The 20,922-nt window shown below is 40.5% G+C and overlaps 1 pseudogene; it reads right to left on the reverse strand.

The window, feature by feature from the left end:
* Positions 1 to 15,615: 15,615 nt before the first annotated feature.
* The window catches only part of LOC116073655, an 11,383-nt pseudogene continuing 6,076 nt past the window's right edge, over positions 15,616 to 20,922 (reverse strand).

Consider the following 20,922-nt stretch of genomic DNA (forward strand, 5'->3'; position numbering starts at 1 on the left):
TCTCACAGCCCACGTGAATTCAGTTCTATTTTAGGCTGTGGTCAGTTGCATTGAGGTGAGCTCTATTTATTGGTGCAACCTATTATCTCCTGGGCAATCATTTAAAATAGGAAGGGTTAGGGCTAGACTTCATGTTGTGGTCAAAGATTTGAGCCATATAGCCATATAGAAAACGTTTTTATTGTCATCTTTCATTTACTCATGGGGGAGTGTAGCGGTGAGTTTGTCTACACTGCTTTGTGCTCTCAGTGGGTCGCTAGCTTCCAGCAACCTGCCCAGGAACTCTTTGGATCTTCAAATGAAAGGCACACACACACGTTAGCTTTTTTGAAATGTCTTAGCTAGCTCAAAGTCTGGGAAGTTCTAATCCTCTGTCTGTCTATCACAGATTTCCCTCTGGTACTCCTGACTCAACACCCTCTAAATCTATGATCTATCTTTGCTGCCCTGTTCTTTTGGGTGGTCCCCTAGTCTCTGCTGCCCAAGACACTTCTCCTCCTCTCCTCTCTCTTGTAAGCCCATACAAATCTAAGGGTACCGCCCCATCTCACTTTGCCCAACCATTGGCCCCTGCCATCTTTATTGATCGATTAAAAACCAAATGGGGACAAGGACCGTCAGTATTTGGACACACAGATTCCTGATTAAATCAAAGTGTTAGAACCAATCCCCAACAGGGGAGTGCCAAATGAGTGGAATAAACTCCCCTCCTGCAGAAAGGAATATGTAGCATATAAATTGATTATGGATAGAGAGACTGTTGGTTTTGGAGTGTATATGAGGGTTTGGAAAGCTATTCCAGCCATCAGGTTATGATTAGTCGTTTGAAGGTAAATTTCAGGCTGGGGTGAGGGTGGCAATGGGAGTGTCACTGAATCCCTTCATTTGGTTTCCCAGCCTTTCCACCATCAGCAGTTAGCTTCTGGGGGCTGGCCAGAGGCCACATGGTACAAATCCCCAGTGACCTCCTAATGAGCCACAGCTTGCATTTCACAAGTGAAGTAAGGTGTTCTGGCTGAAACCCTGCCCCACATAATTCACCCCAGAGAAAGTGGGGGTGGGATAGTTCTTGTCTCAGCATGTTTGCTTCAGTCTCTTCAACCATTTATAAATCATCACTGAAAGATTCCAATCAACTCCTTTCCTTTCCTTTTCTTTCCTTTCTTTGCCTTCCTTCCTTCCTTTCTTCCTTCCTTCCTTCCTTCCTTCTTTCTCTTCTTTTTTTTCTGAATTAGTTTTTTTTTTTTTCATTTCAGAGTTTTATTGTGTTGCATTGAAGGAACAGAGGGGCGGTTACACAGTTCTCTCATTCATTTTTGAAAATCTAAAGTACTTGCAAATTCTTAATACCTTGACCACTGTTTTATAACAGTAAGCATTAATATAACCAATTTCTTAGTAAATAATGTCTTACAAATAAAAACCCATTTAGAATGGCTTTAAATGCCTTCTTTACAGGTAATTCAGCATGTTTATATCACTTAGGCTTAAGAATTAAAGCAAGTGTATTACGCTGATGGAATGAGGGAGACCCCTCTCATGCAATACATAGGGATAATATTCAAGTCGACAGGGACCAGGTCCCACTCTTCTTACTGTCGTGTCCATATATAATCATCTACAGTGATAAGTGGGGAACCTATGATGTTCCCCATGAGTCAGATATACATGTTCAGTTCACCAGAAGCACCTCATATCTATAGCTAATTTATATTTAGATGCCATTTCAACAAAACCAAAATGGGCCCAACAAGTCCTCTAGACAAAGCTTCCAGTGGGCTGAGGGCAGGCAGTAATTAATGCAACCACTCGGAGGGTTGTGGCTGTTCCTTAAGAGTACAAGGTCAACCTGTCAACACCAGAGGTAGTCATTTTATATTAAATTATACATAATTCCTTTTAAATTCTTTATCCAAGAAGAACATATGAAAACAGTCTTTCCACAAGCAAAAAAATGTGGAAACATCTGAAGAAATAAAATTTGATTCTGTTTTTTTTTTGTTTGTTTAAAGGAAAAAAAATCCACTTGATAGTTACCAACAAAATGGGTCCAATGAAAAAGTAAGCATTGCTTCTGACTAAAGCGTTGGGCCTGTACTGGCTGGTTTTGTGTGTCAACTTGACACAGGCTGGAGTTATCACAGAAAAGGGAGCTTAGTTGGGGAAGTGCTTCCATGAGATCCAGCTTTGAGGCATTTTCTCAACTAGTGATCAAGGGGGTAGAGCCCCTTGTGGGTGGTGCCATCCCTGGGCTGGAAGTCTTGGGTTCTATAAGTGAGCAGGCTGAGCAAGCCAGGGGAAGCAAGCCAGTAAGAGACATCTCTCCATGGCCTTTGCGTCAGTTCCTACTTCCTGACCTGCCTGAGTTCCAGTTCTGACTTCCTCTGATGATCAACAGCAATGTGGAAGTGTAAACTCAATAAACCCTTTCCTCCCCTTTCATGATGTTTATGCAGGAATAGAAACCCTGACTAAGACAGGGCCTAATGCTAAAAATGATTCAAAATTAGAGGATCCATATTAGACATTAGGGAGTTTGTAAAGATGGTTTCCTTACCCAGAGACAGAGGCTAGACTGTTAGGACAGGCTCCTCTAGAGTGCCTCCCATCTCACTACATAGGCCATAGTGGAGACGCCTCGTGGGCAGCTATGCCTTCATCTTCGTAAACCGCCACACTTACGGCTTCAGTGTTTGCAGGTTTCTTTACTGAAAAACCTCAGCAGTTCAAACAAGAGGGTTTTCTGCAAATGAGGGAAAAAGGATTTGTGCTTGTGGAGACTATCTCCAAAGTCCAAGTGGACACGCAAAAGCAAAGCCTTCCTTCTGTCTGTGAGGTCTTGGAGCTCAGCCCCAGGGCCCTCTCCAGTCTGCTCATCTCTAGGGTGTTCACCTCCGGCTGCCTCACTCTGGACAAAACTCCTCTGAGACCCAGCAACTGCTGTCTCCCCAGGCCAAGCTTTAGTTCATTTTGGAAAGAAAATTAAATTGTTTTCTCGTCTTAAACGTTGCAAGTTGTTCTCTCTTTTCCTACACAGTGGCATTCTTTTTATCCCTGTTTTTAGATCATGCACCTTAGAGATTGCAGGGACAGGAAAGGACCTAGATTTGCTTTTCTGTCTACTTCTGTCTGCACGTAGACAAGCCGCAGATGACAGACAGTGCCAGCAGGACTGCTCTTGGTCAAGATGCTTTTATCCTCATTTGAAAGAAAGGAAGGACAGTTATCACTAGGTTAGGGACAGTGTTTCTAACCTTCCATTCTTAATATGCTTACATATCTTACTTATTTAATTAGCCCCTCCTGGTTATGAGTGAACTTGAATAATTTCACATATTTATCTACCTCTTTTTGTCTCCTTGGAAGACTGCTTGCCTATAGTCTCTCAGGCATATCATGTTCTTCTTACTGCTCTGTAAGAGTATAAATACAAGACTTGACCATGTCTGCTTACATGCTGCCACACTTTCTGCCATGATGATAATGGACTGAACCTTTGAAACTCTAACCAGACCCAATTAAATGTTTGCTTTTATAAGAGTTGCCTTGGTCATGGTGTCTCTTCACAGCAATGGAAACCTTAGCTAAAGCACTCATATGCGGTTAACTATCACATTTTGAGAATGTTAGGCCAGATGAAGCTCTTCAAATTTTATTTGTGGTAGGATACATGTTTTGATTAATGAACAGAACACAGCATATTTCTTGTTTAGAAATAGATTCAGGCTCCACAATGAATAAACATGATAGATACCTTACTTGTATATTATTTTTACAACTCAAAAAAATTTAAACACACGGTCACATTTAGGACCCAACTCAGGGTTCTCTGCAATCTCAGGCCACACAGAGTGAAGTCTTTTCATCTCTTTCACAAGGGTTTGAAGTCTAGCAGTCCACTTGTCTGTTTCATGGGACTCCAGAGTGCTCTCAGCACGGGGCACTGTGTTCAGCTAGTTTCTAACTGTATTATTATTGCTTAATGGTAGTGAAAGCAACCTGTTCTTTGGCTTGGAGGTCCAAGTGGGCTGAATTGAGTTCTGACTCAGAACATTGCAATTGGAGGCACTGCTTTATATTTAAAAATATTTTATAAACGTGACAAATAGAACATAAAATTTGTCATCCTACTTAACAGCTTTCACTTGTGTAGCTGTCTTGTTAATCACAACTACTTATACTTAGGTCACATTACCTGGCTGCTTTCCATCTCTTTGCCCCTTTTGCAAACCTGAAACCACAGCTCCCTGCTTCAATTCACCCTCTGGCAACTCCATTTTACTTTGTAACTTTGGGAATATAACTATTCTAGCTGCCTCATGGAAGTAGAATCGTCAGATTTTTTTTTTTCATTTCTTATTTATTTGGTTTGTGATCAGCTCATTTTATTTTGATCACTGGCATTTTAGGTAGGATACTTCTTGGGTGGGTGGGGCGATTCTGACCTGTTGCTTGCACTGCATGAGGCTTCTTGGGTTACCCTCAGGCACTAGATGGCTAGTGACAGTCAAAACTGGAGGAGTAGTGTTGCCCCTGGTTGAAGACTAAGTCCTCAGCTGGGTCCCTAAATAGAGCTTCCAAATTATCTGAAAAAGCACATACATATTTGAAATGTAAATAACCTCTTATCCCAGTCAGTATAAACAAGCCGCAGATGCTCGTCCAGAGACCTGAGAGAGCCAAGCCAGGTTTCATCAAAGACTCTTTCAAAGTTCAGCTTCCTAGCAAACACTTGTAAACACTTCCAACATTCTGCTCAGAGTGTGTGGTTTGCACTTGGACTGTAAGAACTCAGACTGCACTCAGTTTTAGTTTGCAGCTTCCAGAACTTCCTCGGACAGCTAGCTTTGATGGTTTCACGCTCTCTATGTAAACTGATCACTGGTACGTTTATTATTTTTATTGCATTTTCCATATGTTGATCTGAGTAGCAATACCACAGATAATGAGGAACCCTGCCATAAGAGCCCATGTGGAGCTGGAGTTGGGGTAAGCAGACTTCCGAGCTGAGGTGAGGAGAAGCTGCTCTTCCCAAGATTCTGATGTTTCATGTAGTACAGAGAATGAATAGTTTTTCTTTTCTAAATATGTTCATTTTAATTTTAATTTTTACATGAATTATATCCCAACCACAGTTTCCCCTACCTCCACTCCTCCCAGTTACCCCCACTTTCTCCACCTCCCCAAAAGGGTATCAACCAAATGTGGCATAATCAATTACAGTAAGACTAATCACAAGCCTTCATATCAAGGCTGGACAAGGTGACCAAGTAGGAATAAAAAGGTCCCAGGTGCAGACAAAGAGACTACCTCCTCTTACTGTTAGGAGTCCCACAAGAGCGGCAAGCTTCACAACTATAATGTATATTCAGATGGCCTAGCTCAGACCCATACGGGGCTTCGGTCTTTGTGAAGCTCTTTGAGCCCTGCTTAGTTGATACTGTGGGTGGTTTTCTTGACCCTTCTGGCTCACAGATTCCTTCCTCTCCCTCTTTTGAGGGGTTCCCCTGGTTTTGCCTACTGTTTGGCTGTGGACCTCTGCATCTGCTCCCATCAGTTGCTGGACAATGTCTCTCTGATGACAGTTGAGCTAGGGACTACTCTATGAGTGTAGCAGAATATCATTAAGAATCCATTTTATGTTTTGTTTTGTTTTGACCAGTTATATTTGAATCTATTCTGTGTCTCTGGGTTGACCAGTCTCTGGTTCCTGGTCATTCACACTATGTCAGGCATAGGCTCCCTCTCATGGCACGATCCTCAGGTAGGATCAGTCATTGGTTGGCCACTCCAGTAAGTCTACATCACCTTTACCCTGGCACATCTTGCAGGCAGGACAGATTGTAGGTTGAAGGTTTTGTAGCAGGGCTGATGTTCCAGGCCCACTGCTAGGAGCCATGCCTGGCTATAGAAGATGGCTGGTGTAGATTCCATATCCCCTATTAATAGGAGACTTTGCTAAGGTCACTCTTCATAGATTAGGTTTCTACATCAATCTCCAAATGCTCCCCAATTCCAGTTGTATCTTTCAGTACTTTCTCCCCCCACATCCAACCACTCCCAACCATCCTGTTTCCATCTTCACCCACCCCTAGTCTACCTGCAAAGTCTATTCTATTTTCCCCTTCCCAGGGAGATCCATGTGTTCCCCCTTGAGCTCTCCTTGTGACTTAGCCTCTCTGAGTCTGTAGATTGTAGCATGTTTATCCTTCAATCAACAGCCAATGTCCACTTAAAAATGAGTACATACCATCTTTGTCTTTCTGAGTCTGGGTTACCTCACTCAGGATATTTTTTTTTCTCTAATTTCATCTATCTGCCTGCAATTTTTATGACATCATTTTTCTTTTAAAATAGTAGAGTAATACTCCATTGAGTAAATGAAGTATTTACCAATTTTCTTTACCCATTCTTCAGTTGAGGACCATCTAGGTTGTTTCCAGTTTTGGATGTCATGAATAAAGTAGTTATAAACACAATTGTGCAAGTGTCCTTTTGGTGTGTTGGGGCATCTTTTGAGTATAATCCCAAGAATGATCTTGAGGGGGAACAATTCCAAGTTTTCTGAGGAACTTCCATATTGATTTCCATTGTGGCTGTATAAGTTTGCACTCCCACTAGCAATGGAGGAGTGTTCCCCTTGCTCCACATCCTCATCAGCATGAGCTGTCATTTCTGTTTTCGATTTTAACCAGGGAATGGGTAACCTTGAGGTTATGATCACCCAGGCTTTAACTGTTAAAAGACTTCTGTAGAATGAAGCTAATAACAACAATTTACAAAATCAATAACTTTATGGAGGAAGAATAAAGAAGAAGAGAAGGAAAAGATTGTGTACAATTCCATCTAAATGTGTAGATTATGTACAATTCCATCTACATAGCTCGTTGGTGTTATCAGCCTTCAGTGCATTCAAAACATTTGGCTCCCACTTATTTTCTCTCTTTCTTTTTAAAGGAAACATCCTTGTATTCAGTTGTGCCAAATCAATCAACTGCACAACTATTGAGCTAAATTTAAATTCAGTGATAGGCCTGTCCCTGTCTCTTATCTTCTAATAACGTTCTCTCGGGCAGATGATCACTTCTCTCTGCTTGTACGACTTTCTGCTGCTGTGTTTGGTGACCCTTTTGTTCATGGACCTGGGGATATCTATATTTTAAATTTGCAAAGTCCTAACAGTTTACCTTCAACAGCCTGTTCAGGCAGCATTGCGAGCTGTGTGCTGCTTGCTATTTCTTGTGTCCTTCCCTAGGACTTTGAATATGTCCTGTCTCTCTTTACAGCTGTTTTGAAGGTTATCTGATGATATGCCAACTCTGCATACCTTCTACCTGAAGAAACATCACAAGGAATAGTGCTCAGTCTGGAAAGAATTATCTCAAAACAATAAGGCCTGAGTTTGCCTTTCCATAGACAGGCATAAATTTCTCTGATCCTCATTTTTCTCCTCTGTAATGACTACCTAACGTCTTCTAGAAGGGATAATTAGGTAATTATAAGAAAGTACTTTGTGAAACTATGCTACCATTACTATATCATTTCCTAATCCTTGAGAATATACAGAAATATTAGATGAGATTCTCATTTTAAGGAAAGAAGACAAAACTGAAGGACATATGGTCAAAATGATGTACGGAGTTGAACACAGCCCTTATTTGTTCTTTATGGTATTTCCTTTTTATGTACATTAGCTACATGGCTGATCTCTACTGTATAGCACTTAAGGAATATCACAGGAGGATATTGGTATATTTAATTTTTCTCATCAGTCTACATGTTTTGGATGGGCCTCACCTATATCCTATGTTCCCCATATTCTACTTGTAGCAAACAACACAGCTCAGGCTCATGTAGGCTCCTCTGGGTGGCGTTGGGCCTCCTGTATTGTGGGTTTGCCTGGAACAAGGAGAAGGACTCATCATGGTTCATGTTGCTTGCAGGGCTAAGTGGACAGTAGAGACATGAAGGTGATGGGTGATTTGGGGACACAAGCTTAGGCAGAAAGAGACTGAACCGAACAACAGAATTAAAGATTTCAGACATCACACAAGTTTCTATAATGTTGTTTATTGCTCAGAAGTGGGCCCAGAGGTACATGTTACCTGTGCCCAGCAGCTTGGAAGAGAGATATTTGGAGAGGAGGGAGAGCTCTTATGGCCAAGTCCTACCTGGGTACCTTTGCTGAGTCACTCCTCTGCCTGCATCCTGCCCTGCAAACATCAGTATGCATGCATGTCCTTCCCTGGAAAGCTCCCCACAATCACTTGAAGAGCCCCTGAAATGATGGCTCTTCTCATTTCTTTTTTTCCTTCTTTCTCTCTCTCTTTTTTTTATTGATTTAAGTTTTATTGCATTATGATGAGAAAAGATACATAATTTCAATTTATCTGAATTTGTTAACATTTAAAACATATTTTAAGTGAATAGAATTACATCACATTCTTTTTTCCCTTTTGTACCCCAACTCCTCCCAGAGACCCCCTTCCATACCTACCATATCTTTTGTTTTTTATCATATTCTTTAAAATTTATAAAGTATTGTAACAGTAAAGATGAGTATTATAAAAGTTGTTTGATATAAAATGACAATCAATTGAACAGTCTTATGTAGATGCTTGTCTACAGCAATACTGAAAATACATATGTTTTTCTCAATATAAATTTTAAATAACTCTAAACATATTAACTGTATAATATTTTAAAATAATATATCACTATTAGTTTTTTAAAAAATGAACATAGATAGACTTTTTGTTTTTTTGTTTTGTTTTTAGTAGCGCTTACAATCTTGGCTCTTACTGTGGTACAAACCCAAAATAAGAACAATTTTTAGACATTGGAGTTCATTGTAATAAGGCTGTACTTCAATGACCTTCACATCACCAAAGGATTTTACCTCCATAGTAGCTCAGCTGAGAGCTACTATGGAGTTCTGCTGTGCTAAAGAATGAATTGCAGGCAGGATTGTTGGATACAGATTTCCTGCTATGGTCAAAGCTATTTGACTTGAGTAATTGTCTTCATTCTTAACTCACAGGGAACAGGTTACATTCATTTAAGAAATGGTGTGTGTATTAAGATGGTCTATCCATGAAGTCATTCATTAATTGTTTCAGTGAACAGATTCTGCTTGGAGGGTGGCACAGACATTAGGGGAGGGAAAGAATCTGGTTCATTGGGTATGATGATTTTAAAAAGCATTCATCTCAGAAAAAGAGTAACTTATAAAGTCCTCTAATTCAAAATTGATACAATAATTATAAATATCAAGAAAAGCATTAAGTCTTGCTCTTTGTTGTTCTCTTACAAGCCACCTCCCAAGTTAATTGTTTACGTTTCTTTTGGCTGTATAAATACTTTTGAAATATGTAAGCTGTTCTGAAAACTATAGTATAGTGTAAAAACATGAAATAAACAATCCTACTAATAGAGAGGCTGAGATAGGAGAAGCAAAATTTCAAGACCATTATGTGGTACACAGCAAGACACTGTCATGTACAAACAAGCAGAATGTGTAAATAGATTGTACAATATTGGACCTATTTCTCCAATTACCAAATTAGAGAGACCATTAGATGACAGCCAATAAATTTCTAATTCCTCATATTTTTGGATTTCAATTGATTAGGATATGTTGATATTATTAATTTTCATACTAAGATATTAAGAAAAAGTAATTGTTACTTCCTGTTGTTTTTGTTGTAAGAGGTGGAATTAGGTTTGTGTGGATTTGTTGAAAGATTACTTTCTTGTTTCTTCTAGGGTGTGGTTTTGCTCCTTATGTTGGTGTTTTCCATCTATTATTCTTTGTGGGGCTGGATTTGTGGAAAGATGTTATGTAAATTTGGTTTTGTCATGGAATATCTTGTTTTCTCCATCTATGATAATTGAGAGTTTTGCTGAGTATAGTAGCCTGGGCTGGCATTTGTGTTCTCTTAGGGTCTGTATGACATCTGTCCAGGATCTTCTATCTTTCATAGTCTCTGGTGAGAAGTCTGGTGTAATTCTGATAGGCTTGCCTGTATATGTTACTTGACCTTTTTCCTTTACCACTTTTAAAATTCTTTCTTTGTTAGTACATTTGGTGTTTTGATTATTATGTGATGGGAGGAATTTCTTTTCTGGTCTAGTCTATTTGGAGTTCTGTAGGCTTCTTATATATTCATGGGCATCTCTTTCTTTAGGTTAGGGAAGTTTTCTTCTACAATTTTGTTTAAGATATTTACTGTCCCATTACATTGGGAGTCTTCACTCTGTTCTATACCTATTATCCTTAGGTTTGGTCTTCTCATTGCATTCTGGATTTCCTGGATGTTTTGGGTTAGGAGCTTTTTGCTTTTTGCATTTTCTTTGACTGTTGTGTCAATGTTTTCTATGGTGTCTTCTACTCCTGAGATTCTCTCTTCTATCTTTTGTATTCTGTTGGTGAAACTTGCATCTGTGACTCCTGATCTCTTTTCTACATTTTCTAACTCCAGGGTTATCTCCCTTTGTGATTTATTTATTGTTTCTATTTCCATTTTTAGATCCTGGATGGTTTTGTTCATTTCCTTCACTTGTTTGATTGTGTTTTCCTGTAGTTAAGGTCTTCTAGCTGTTTACCTGTGTTCTCCTGTATTTCTTTGAGAGAGTTATTTATGTCTTTCTCAAAGTACTGTATCATCATCATGAGAAGTGATTTTAGATCTGAATCTTGCTTTTCTGGTGTGATGGTGTATCCAAGACTTGCTATGGTGGGAGTATTGGGTTCTGATGATGCCAAGTAATTGGTTTGTGTTGCTTATTTTCTTACGCTCTGCCCCCCCTCCCTCCACCATCTAGTTATCTCTAGTGCTACCTACCCTTTCTAAATCTGACTGGAGCCTGTCCTTCCTGTGATCTTGGTTGTGTCAGAACTCCTCAGAGTCCAACTGTCTCTGTTATATTGTGATTCTGGGACCCTGTGATCCTGTGGTCCCAGGCACGTTAGAGCGCTTGGAAGTGGAGGTTCCTCTGGGAGTTGTGCAGCTGGCTGCAGAGTTTGGCCTAAGGTCTGCTCAGGGCACTGGCCCAGTCAGACTGGAAGGAATCAGTGTCACTGGACTGGCCTCTTCTCATTTCTCTATTGAATTTGTCATTAGTTAAAGGTATACCAACATCTATAAATTTACCCACTTCACATTTATCCCTCCATTAGATCATAATTTACCTTCTGTTTTCTGATGTTTATTTAAAATTCTGTTTTCTGATCTTTATTTAAAATTTAAACTTATTTTCATTGATGTCTGTGTGTTCCTCTATGAGGTCATGTGTTTATGCGTCTTCAGAGGCCAGAAGAAGTCAACGGATACCCTGGAAGTGGAGTTATGGTTATGAGCAGCTTGATATGGCACTGAACCCAGGTCCTCTGCAAGAGTAACAAGCACTGTTCACCATGGAACCACCTCTCCAGTCTCCTGATCTTTCTTCTGATTGCCCTTGGAACGGCTTGGCACCTAGGAGTTGATGGTTGAATAAGTAAATTACTTATATTCAGCCAAAGTTAGCCATAAAGTGACTTTCAAGTATTTTGTTGGGCTGCAATTTTATTACAAAAAATTGAAAAAAACTTAATGTTCCATTTGGAGAAGGATTTAGACCATTTAAGCACACTTTTTACAAGGTAATGAAACCTGAAGTCTTATTGTTTTGACTTAGTGGGTTATCAATGGGTGGCCACAGAATATTTTGGTTACTAATAAAGATCGGGGAAAAAAAATCCATCAAAACCTGGGGAATAAAGAATAGACCAGGAAGGAGGATCTTTGTAGGTCAGTGTTCTGCTGTCATAGGGTAGGCATGGATCAGTGAAGGTTTCAGCTGTCATAGGGTAGGCATGGATCAGTGAAGGTTTTCAGAGCCTCTGTAGTTTTGTGCTTATTTTGTAAGGGGAAAATGTGGTGAGTTTTTAATATATGCATGTAAATCAACATGTTAAAATATTCCATTAGAAAAAAATAAGACATTTTCAATTGTTGCAGAGCTTGTTGGCTGATGAACCAATCATATGGGAAGAGTAAAGAGAAAAAATGAATCAGGAAATAATTTTCAATTGATTTTATTTCTGAACAGACAGCTTCGTAGTTAACGCAGGAATTTTCCTTTAATTTAGGCCCTCACTGATGACATAAATTGGCTAGGCTATGCATCCTGGGAAATTTGTAGCCAAATTTGAAGATTTTTTTTTTTTAATCATTAGTTTTAATCAGAGCTCACACTCCAAGTCAGAGAATAACGTGCTGCAGCTCTCCTTTCTAGCCGGCGGCTGTTGACTTTAGTTCTAGCAGATTGTTATCTTGGGACTAGCTTGGTATGTGAGCTAATAGAAGCCTTTGAATTAGACAACAGTAAAAGGTCAATGCTCATTATAAAGAATTTGGAACACTCCCCTTTCCCTCTTTAAACTCATTACAAATTAATAAACAGTGATGGCAGCGCTTCATGAAAGGAGTCTCCGAAAGGCTCTAAACCAGCTGTATCGTGGGCTGTGACGGCGCATGCGCAAAGACCCGTGGGCTCTATCGCTTGCTTTCATTAGCTATAAGATAGTTCTCACCATCCCCTTAACATACTACCTTCACTATTTAAGAAAGTGAACTTTTCCTTTGCTTTTTTTTTTTTGTTAATGAAGCATTCAGATTTTTTTCCCAAGTAAATGAAACAAACGACTTGTATAGTGCAGATCTTAGGCAGGAAATCGTAATTGACATTTGTACTTGTGGTATTTGAGTAAAGCTAAAAATATGATAGTTTTTTTTAAATTAATTAATATCATTATCCTTTACATCCTGACCATAGTCACCCTTCCTCTCTCTCCTCCCAGTACTCTCCCCGCACCTTCCTTCTCCCACCTCACCTCCCTCCCTTCTACTCCTCCTCCAAAAAGAGCAGTCCTCCCATGATTATCAAGGATGAGGGACCTCCTTTCCTATTAGGAGGAAGGGGTCCCCAAAATAAGCAACAGAAAGGAGGCAACAGAGTCCCAGTGCTAGGAGTCCCACTAGAAAACCAAGCTACACAACTGTATAACATGTGTGGAGGGCCCCGGTCAGTCCCGTGCAGGCTCTCTGGTTGGCAGTTCACTTTCTGTGAGCCTCTAGGGCCCCAGGTTAGTTGATAACATGATAGTTTTATAGAGACGAACGCGCTCTGATTGGTCAGCAAAAATACTTGGCTATGAATTAAATCACGGTGATTTAAAAAATTTATATTTAAAGGTAGACATGTGTTTTTATCAGAAAAGTAGCTTTAAACACTAGAGAGTGTTCTGGACTGGTGTTTACAGTACCTGGGCTCAGGTCTCGGCTCTGTCCCCTGCCTGGAACGTTCATTAAACTTCCAAGAGTTTCCTGCTTTATGAAATGTCCTAGTCTGACTTTCCCCTACCATACAAACATAAGAATTTTAAGATTCCTTCGTAAAAAAAAAATGTATTGAACTTGGAAAAGAATAAACTTGGAGGGAGCCCAAACTGAATTGGTAATAATGACCTGAAGCTCTATTGATGGTTTTATTAAGATTTTCCTAGTTCTCGTCTCACCTTTTTGTATGGAGCACACACTTCCTTCAAGCTTCAGAGGAAGAATTTTCTTCGCTGCTGAGGGGCGGAGTTGATTTCTCCCTGCGATAGAGCTTGTCTTAGGAAGCATCATTCAGCTCAAGACTCCCTTGTTTCCACCCATGGAAGAAAGAAATGGGAGACCGCACTGGGAAATCCTGAGTGCTTGGGCTGCCCCAACCTTGGTGCCTTTTGAATTTTCTGTTGTGTGGCTTGGTGACTGTGCCCAAGAGGCATAGCTCATGTGTGTGTGTGTGTGTGTGTGTGTGTGTGTTTGTGTGTATGTGTGTGTGTGCGTGTATGTGTGTGGTGTGTGGTGTGTATGTGTGTGTGTGTGGTGTGTGTGTGTGGTGTGTGGTGTGTGTGGTGTGTGTGTGATGTGTGTGTGTGTGTGGTGTGGTGTGTGTGTGGTGTATGTGTGTGTGGTGTGGTGTGTGTGTGGTGTATGTGTGTATGTGTGTATGTGTATGTGGTGTATATGTGGTATGGTGTATGTGTGGTGTGTGTGTGGTGTATGTGTGTATGTGTGTGTGGTGTGTGTGGTGTATGTGTGGTATGTGTGTGGTGTGTGTGTGTGGTGTGTGTGTGTTTGTGTGTGATGTGGTGTGTGTGTGTGGTGTGTGTGTGTTTGTGTGTGGTGTGGTGTGTGTGGTGTGGTGTGTGTGTGTGGTGTGTGTGTGTTTGTGTGTGGTGTGGTGTGTGTGGTGTGGTGTGTGTGTGTGGTGTGTGTGTGGTGTGTGTGTGGTGTGTGTGTGTGTGTGGTGTGGTGTGTGTGTGTGTGGTGTGTGTGTGTATGTGTGTATGTGTGTGTGGTGTGTGTGTGTGATATGTGTATGTTTGCTCCCACTCATGATTGCTTGTGCCTGGAGGTTCAGAGGGTATGTGCCGGAGGCCTGAGAAATCCACTTCTGTTTGCTTGGCATGATACAGTAGCTTTGGACTTTACTGACGAATCTGCCTCATTAAATGTCTCAAGTTCTGACTCCTGAAAAGGGTAAGGGAACAAGGGCTCTCTTCCAAAGAACTTAATTCTGTGCCAGGGATCACTCATCACTCCTTGCAGGCCATGTGACACAGGATGTGGTCTGATATTCAGTCTAAACGCATGCTCTGCTTTTTTCCCCCTTTGCCTCTGAACACAAGAAAAAAAAATGTTATAATACTTCTTTTGTTATGGAAAGATTTCTTATAAAAGTGCCTTTTCTCTTCCTTAAAACTAGTATTCCTCAGGCAAAATAGAAAAAAAAATCCAATAGCACACAAATCAAATAAATTTTGAGGCTGATGGTTAAGTGCTTTTGGCCCAATGAAGCCATTTTAGTAGAAGGCGAAAGATGTTTTCCAGTCTCGTTAGGAGCAGCGGGATGTGCACAGGGCCAGGCTCCAGGAACCCAGTGTAGGTCTGCTGACCTTACTGCCTGGCTGGTAACAAAGCCCACACGGCCCGTTTGCCCTCCATATCGTGTTCCTCGACTGCTAACCATTAGGTAGTATTGGGATAGGTGGAAAGAATGTAATCAAATCTACCTTTCACTCCTATCTGTTAGCTATGTATTATTCATTATTCTTGTGTGTGCATAAAGCAACATGCTTAAGCTAGTTATATTTATCTAGACTGTCACCTGTGACAGAGAAGTATTTCTTATACATTCCAGTCCTCATTAAATCAAAGCAATATAGCTGTGTGATTTCCCACAGATGTGAAGGACTCTTGATGTTTTCATTTGCTGAAGATATCTATTCTTAAATGACTAAAACTTAGTCATCCTCTTAGACAAAAGCTGTTTTGAGGCTTTAAAAATCTTTTAGGGCACTACTTTTTCTTTCTACATGGTTTTAATTATTTCTGGAGGGGCTAGTCTGCTCATAGTGATGAGAATTTTTTTTCTTTTTTAAAATAATATTTTCATTAGCTACTTGAACATTGCATATAATGTAATTTGATCATATTCTCAATACCCCCACCTCATCTGTCCTCCCCACCTAACTTCATGTCTTCCCCTCTTCTCCTTTCTCCTCACCCCTTTCCTCCTCTCTCACTGGATCCAATTTGTGTTGCTCAAATACTGTTGGGCGTCGGACACGTCAATGCTAAGTGTGTAGTTGACCTGCCAGGGGTCACACCATTAAAGAAACTGACTCTCTTTAGCTAAGCAGCTATCAGTTGCCAACAGCTCAACTGTAGGTGGGACTTTGTACCTACCTTTTCCTCTTTGCTGGGAATTTGAGCTTTCACAAGTCTTGTGCAAATTGTCACCATCCCTCTGAGTTCATGTGTACAACTAATGTGTCTTTGTAGCTGTCTACCACCTTGGTCTCTTCTCATCTTTCTGCCCTTTCTCCCGTGATGATCCCTGAGCCTTGGAAGAAGGGTTTGGCTATAGATGTCCCGTTTATGCTGAGCACTTGGCAGACTTTTATTCTCTGCACTTTGACTCCTGGTGGATCTCTGTGTCAACCACCATCTACGGCAAAAAGCAGCATCTCTAATGAGCATTGAGAAATTCACTTGTCTGTAGGTATAAAGGTAAGTCACTAGGAGTTACTTTAATACTATGTCCAGTTAGCGGAAGAATAGTATTAGATTCTCCCTTTAGGGCGATGCTATGTTTATTCACAGTTGTTAAACCCCAATAATGATGCATGTATGGCTTCTGTCTAGTGGAGTGGGACTTAAATCCAATCACAAAGTCTTTGGTCATTCACATTACATTTGTTAATACTATGGAATAGTCTCTGCACTCCCTCTTTTGAGACAGGATCTCACTATGTAGCCTGGCTGATTCACTATGTGGGTCTAGGATGCCCGGAATTCATGATTCTCCTGCTTCTGTCTTCTTAGTATTGAGACCATAGGCATGTGTCTTTACACTTAGTTCTGTATTTTTCTTTCTTGTACTGTCTTTCATATGATTTTAGCAGAAAACATTTTGATTTAATAGACTTAGTCCTTTTAAGCTGTTTGTGGAATGATTGGTATTTATGAAGAACTTAAAGATTCCTTAAATATTTCATATAAATCACATACGAAACTATTTGCCCTTTCTTTTTTTCTTTTTTCTTTTTTCTTTTCTTTTTGTGAGACAGTGCTGTTGCCCTGGTTGTCCTGGAACTCACTCTGTAGACCAGTCTGGCCCCGGACCCAGAAATCCTCCTGCCTCTGCCTCCCAAGTGCTGGGATTAAAGGCATGTGCCACCACTGCCTGACTTGGCCTTTCTCTTTTTTTAATGGGGAAGGGACATCTTTACTTATTCATATTCTTTAATACTTATTTAAGTTTTCTGTTTCATCTTTTAAATGAATGTTACACTATAATAATGGTAAATAACCACAACAGTAATGTAACAAGTAGATTGTTGGGAGAGACATAAAGCAGTAGACAGCTTGTAGTAGCTTTAGCAGTGTCTGCCCCACTCCTCCATGCCCCAGTTTAGAAGCATGACTTGAAGAAACCCTCACTCCTTAGGGCATATTTAGGGTAGTACAATGAGTCCTCTGGGGAGAATATGAAGAACGAGCTGATGGAGGGATTCAGAAAGCTCAAATGTCTATAAGACTAATAATTATAGATTCTGTCCCTCCTTTACAAGGACAAAGCCTCCAAGGTTTTGGAGCAGTCTCCCTATTTCATTTTCATTGTTCACAGCGCTGAGGGCGTAGACCTCATGCCTGACATACTCGACTCTTGTGTTCTATCACTGAGCTACATCCCCAGTCCAAAATTTCATTCTCCAGAAAGGTTCTACTTGGACCACTGATGGTGGACTCTGTAGGTGACAGGTGAGATTGAATGTAAGCGCCCTTTATTGGTCGAGCCAAGGGGACTATGTACTGAACAGTGATACTGCTGCTGTCAAACCTGCTGCTTAGCTCCTCAGCTTGCCAGCCTTGGGTGATTTCTGTGACTCCTGGACGTCTGTGCCTTATTTGTTGCATGGTGATGTGAGGATGCAGGGAGGCACCCAGGTCATTCAGCATCATTAGGACACGAGTGTGCATGTCATGCCTGTGGGTGTTCAGTGGATGTTCATTGTTAAAGAAAAGGAAGTTTAGAATGAATCTGGGAAGAAGAACTTCAGTGTTTGCAAGCTTAGGTCATCTGAGAGGAGGGAACCTTAGTTGAGAAAATGTATCTTCACAGATTGGTTCATGGGGGAATCTTTTATTCATTTGTGATTACTGTGGCAGCTCACTGTGGGTGGGGTGGTCACCCTTGGACCGGTAGTTCTGAATTGTATAAGAAAGTGGCTGAGAAAGCCATGGAGAGCAAGCCAGTAAGCACTATCCTCCATGGGTTCTGCTTCAATACCCACCTCTAGGTTCCTGGAGTTCCTGCCCTGGTTTTCCTCAGTGATGTTGTGGGACATGTAATTCAAATAAACCCTTTTGTCCAAGTTGCTTTTGGTCAATGTTTTATCACAGCAACAGAGAAGAAAATGAGGATGATAATTTAAAACTACTTCAAAAATCTCTAAAACGATTCCTCTTTTTTTCATAGTTCCTTTTTTGCCTATTTTCTTCTGAGTTCCATTTTTCTTGAGTATCACTGGAAGTTGTTCTACATGATCAATCTTCTGTCTACAGGACCAAGCATATATTCATTCTCTCTCTAATGGCTAGAGTTTGGATCTGGCATGTTCTGCAGAGGCTCCACTGCTGAAGGCTGGGCCCCATTAGAAGGAGATAGGGTCAAGGGTAGAGATTCATAACCCATGGGTTGAGATCCCTTTGGTGGTCAAACGTCCTTTTGTTAGAGGTTACATATCAGATATCCTGCATATCAGATATTTACACTATGATTCATAATAATAGCAAAATTACAGTTATAAAGTAGCAATGAAAATAATTATGATTGGGTGGGGTCACCACAACATGAGGGACTATATGAAAGGGACTATATTAGGAAAGTTGAGATCCTCTGTGTTAGAGGAAGGAGTTAGATTGAAGGGGCTCCCTGGATCTGGCCCCTCTTTTCTTCCATTTTTGCTTCTTCGTGTAGCAAGGTCAGCATCTTCCTCACGTACCATCCAGCATTTCCTCAGGATAGGCTCAAGGCAGCAGCACACAGCGGCCCTGGACCAAAACCCAAGCTTGAGTGCACCCTTCCTTTTTAAAAGATGTTTTCACTTAGGAGCTTATTGTCTGTATTACTAAAGTCCTTGATGTCACCACTTTTATTCTAATTGAACCAACATCAGTTACCTTGTTATAATGACAGCCGACTAACTCAGTATTTAATAATTATTGAACAGCTTCTCTGTTCTATGCATTTGCTTGTTTCTATCATCTTCTTGTTTTTTTCAAGCTTATTCTGCATCTCCTTGACTAACAACTTGAGCTAAATCATTTGCTGATTTTTTTAAACATTTCTTGCTTTATTTTTTATAAACCTATTTAAAGTGGAGAATTCCCTCTAAGTATTGTTCTAGCTCTGTAACAAAACTTAGAAAAGAAGATTTAAATTTCGGTGATTTCTAAATGTTGCTTGAGATATTTCTTGACATGAGAATAATTTCCACCTAGAAAAAGTGTATGGTTTTATGTGTATGTGCGTTTTGGCTTTATGTATGCCTGTGTACCACATGCATTCAGTACCTAACATGGCCAGAAGAAAGTGTTGGCCCTGGTATTGGAGTTAAAGATGGTGGCAAGCCACCATGTGGATGCTGGGAACTGAACCCATGTCCTGTGGAAGAGCATCCAGTGCTCTTAACTTTTGAGTCATTCCTCTATTTCTGAGAAGAGGTTGTTTTAAAGTTAACTGATCAGCTAATATTAAATACACATTTTATTGTGCTATGTTGGAAAAATGTGATATACAGAGTACTGAAATCATGGAATATATTGAATCTTCCCTTATGGTCCAGTATAAGACTTAATTTTAAAAATGTAGGTCTATAAAGAATGACTTTTCTCACTGGGTAGAAGGCTGTTTCCATTGTTGTATTTTAGAATGAGAGTTTATTACTAAGTAAGCTATATTACCAAGGTCACTGATGTCATTACATTTTTTTTTTCTGGTTGATACATGAGCTTCCAAGAAGCTACATTAAAATTGACAGTTAAACAGCCAGTCCCACAACACCCAGAGGAAGCTCTACTCCCAGGTGCTCTAACACACCCAGGATCAGAGTTGAGGAGGATACAACATCCATCCCATCACCTGGAGTAACTGGGACCAGGAGGACCCAGGCACTCAGGAACTCCACCAGCCCAGTGGCATGGGTTCCTTCAGGTCTGTCTGGGTTGGTGCCCTGAGCAGACCTTGGGTGCAAACTCCTCAGGCAATCCCACAACACCTAGAGGAAGCTCCACTCCCAGGCGCTCTAATGGGCAGAGGATCACAGGATCCCAGAATCACAGGATCACAGAGACAGCTTGACTCTGAAGAGTTCTGACACAACCAGGATCACAGGAAGGATATGCCCCAGTCAGATATAACCAGGGCAGTTAACACTAGAGATAACTAGATGGTGGTGGGGGGAGGAAGCATAAGAAAACAAGCAACACAAATCAAGGTTACTTGGCATCATCAGAATCCAATTCTCCCACCATAACAAGTCCTGGACACACTATCACACAGGAAAAGCAAGATTCGGATCCAAAATCACTTCTCATGATGATGATACAGGGCATTAAGTAGGACTTAAATAACTCTCTCAAAGAAAAACAGGAGAACACAGGTAAACAGCTAGAAGCCCTTAAAGAGGAAACACAAAAATCCCTTAAAGAACTACAGGAAAATACAATCAAACAGGTGAAGGAAATGAACAAAACCATCCAGGATCTGAAAATGGAAATAGAAACAACAACAACAACAAAAAAAATCACAAAGGGAGACAACTCTGGAGTTAGAAAACCTAGGGAAGAGATCAGGAGTCATAGATGCAAGCATTACCAACAGAATATAACAGATAGAAGAGAGAATCTCAGGGGCCGAAGACACCATAGAAAACATTGACACAACAGTCAAAGTAAATGCAAAAAGCAAAAAGCTCCTAGCCCAAAACATCCAGGAAATTCAGAATGCAATGAGAAGACCAAACCTAAGGATAATAGGTATAGAAGAGAGTAAGGACTCCCAATGTAATGGGCCAGTAAATATCTTCAACAAAATTATAGAAGAAAACTTCCCTAACCTAAAGAAAGAGATGCCTATGAACATACAAGAAGCCTACAGAACTCCAAATAGACTGGACCAGAAAAGAAATTCCTCCCGTCACATAATAATCAAAACACCAAATGCACTAAACAAAGAAAGAACCTTAAAAGTGGTAAGGGAAAAAGGTCAAGTAACATATAAAGGCAGGCCTATCAGAATTACGGCAGATTTCTCACCAGA

This window comes from Mastomys coucha, unplaced genomic scaffold, assembly GCF_008632895.1.
Source record: "Mastomys coucha isolate ucsf_1 unplaced genomic scaffold, UCSF_Mcou_1 pScaffold23, whole genome shotgun sequence".
Lineage (NCBI taxonomy): Eukaryota > Metazoa > Chordata > Mammalia > Rodentia > Muridae > Mastomys > Mastomys coucha.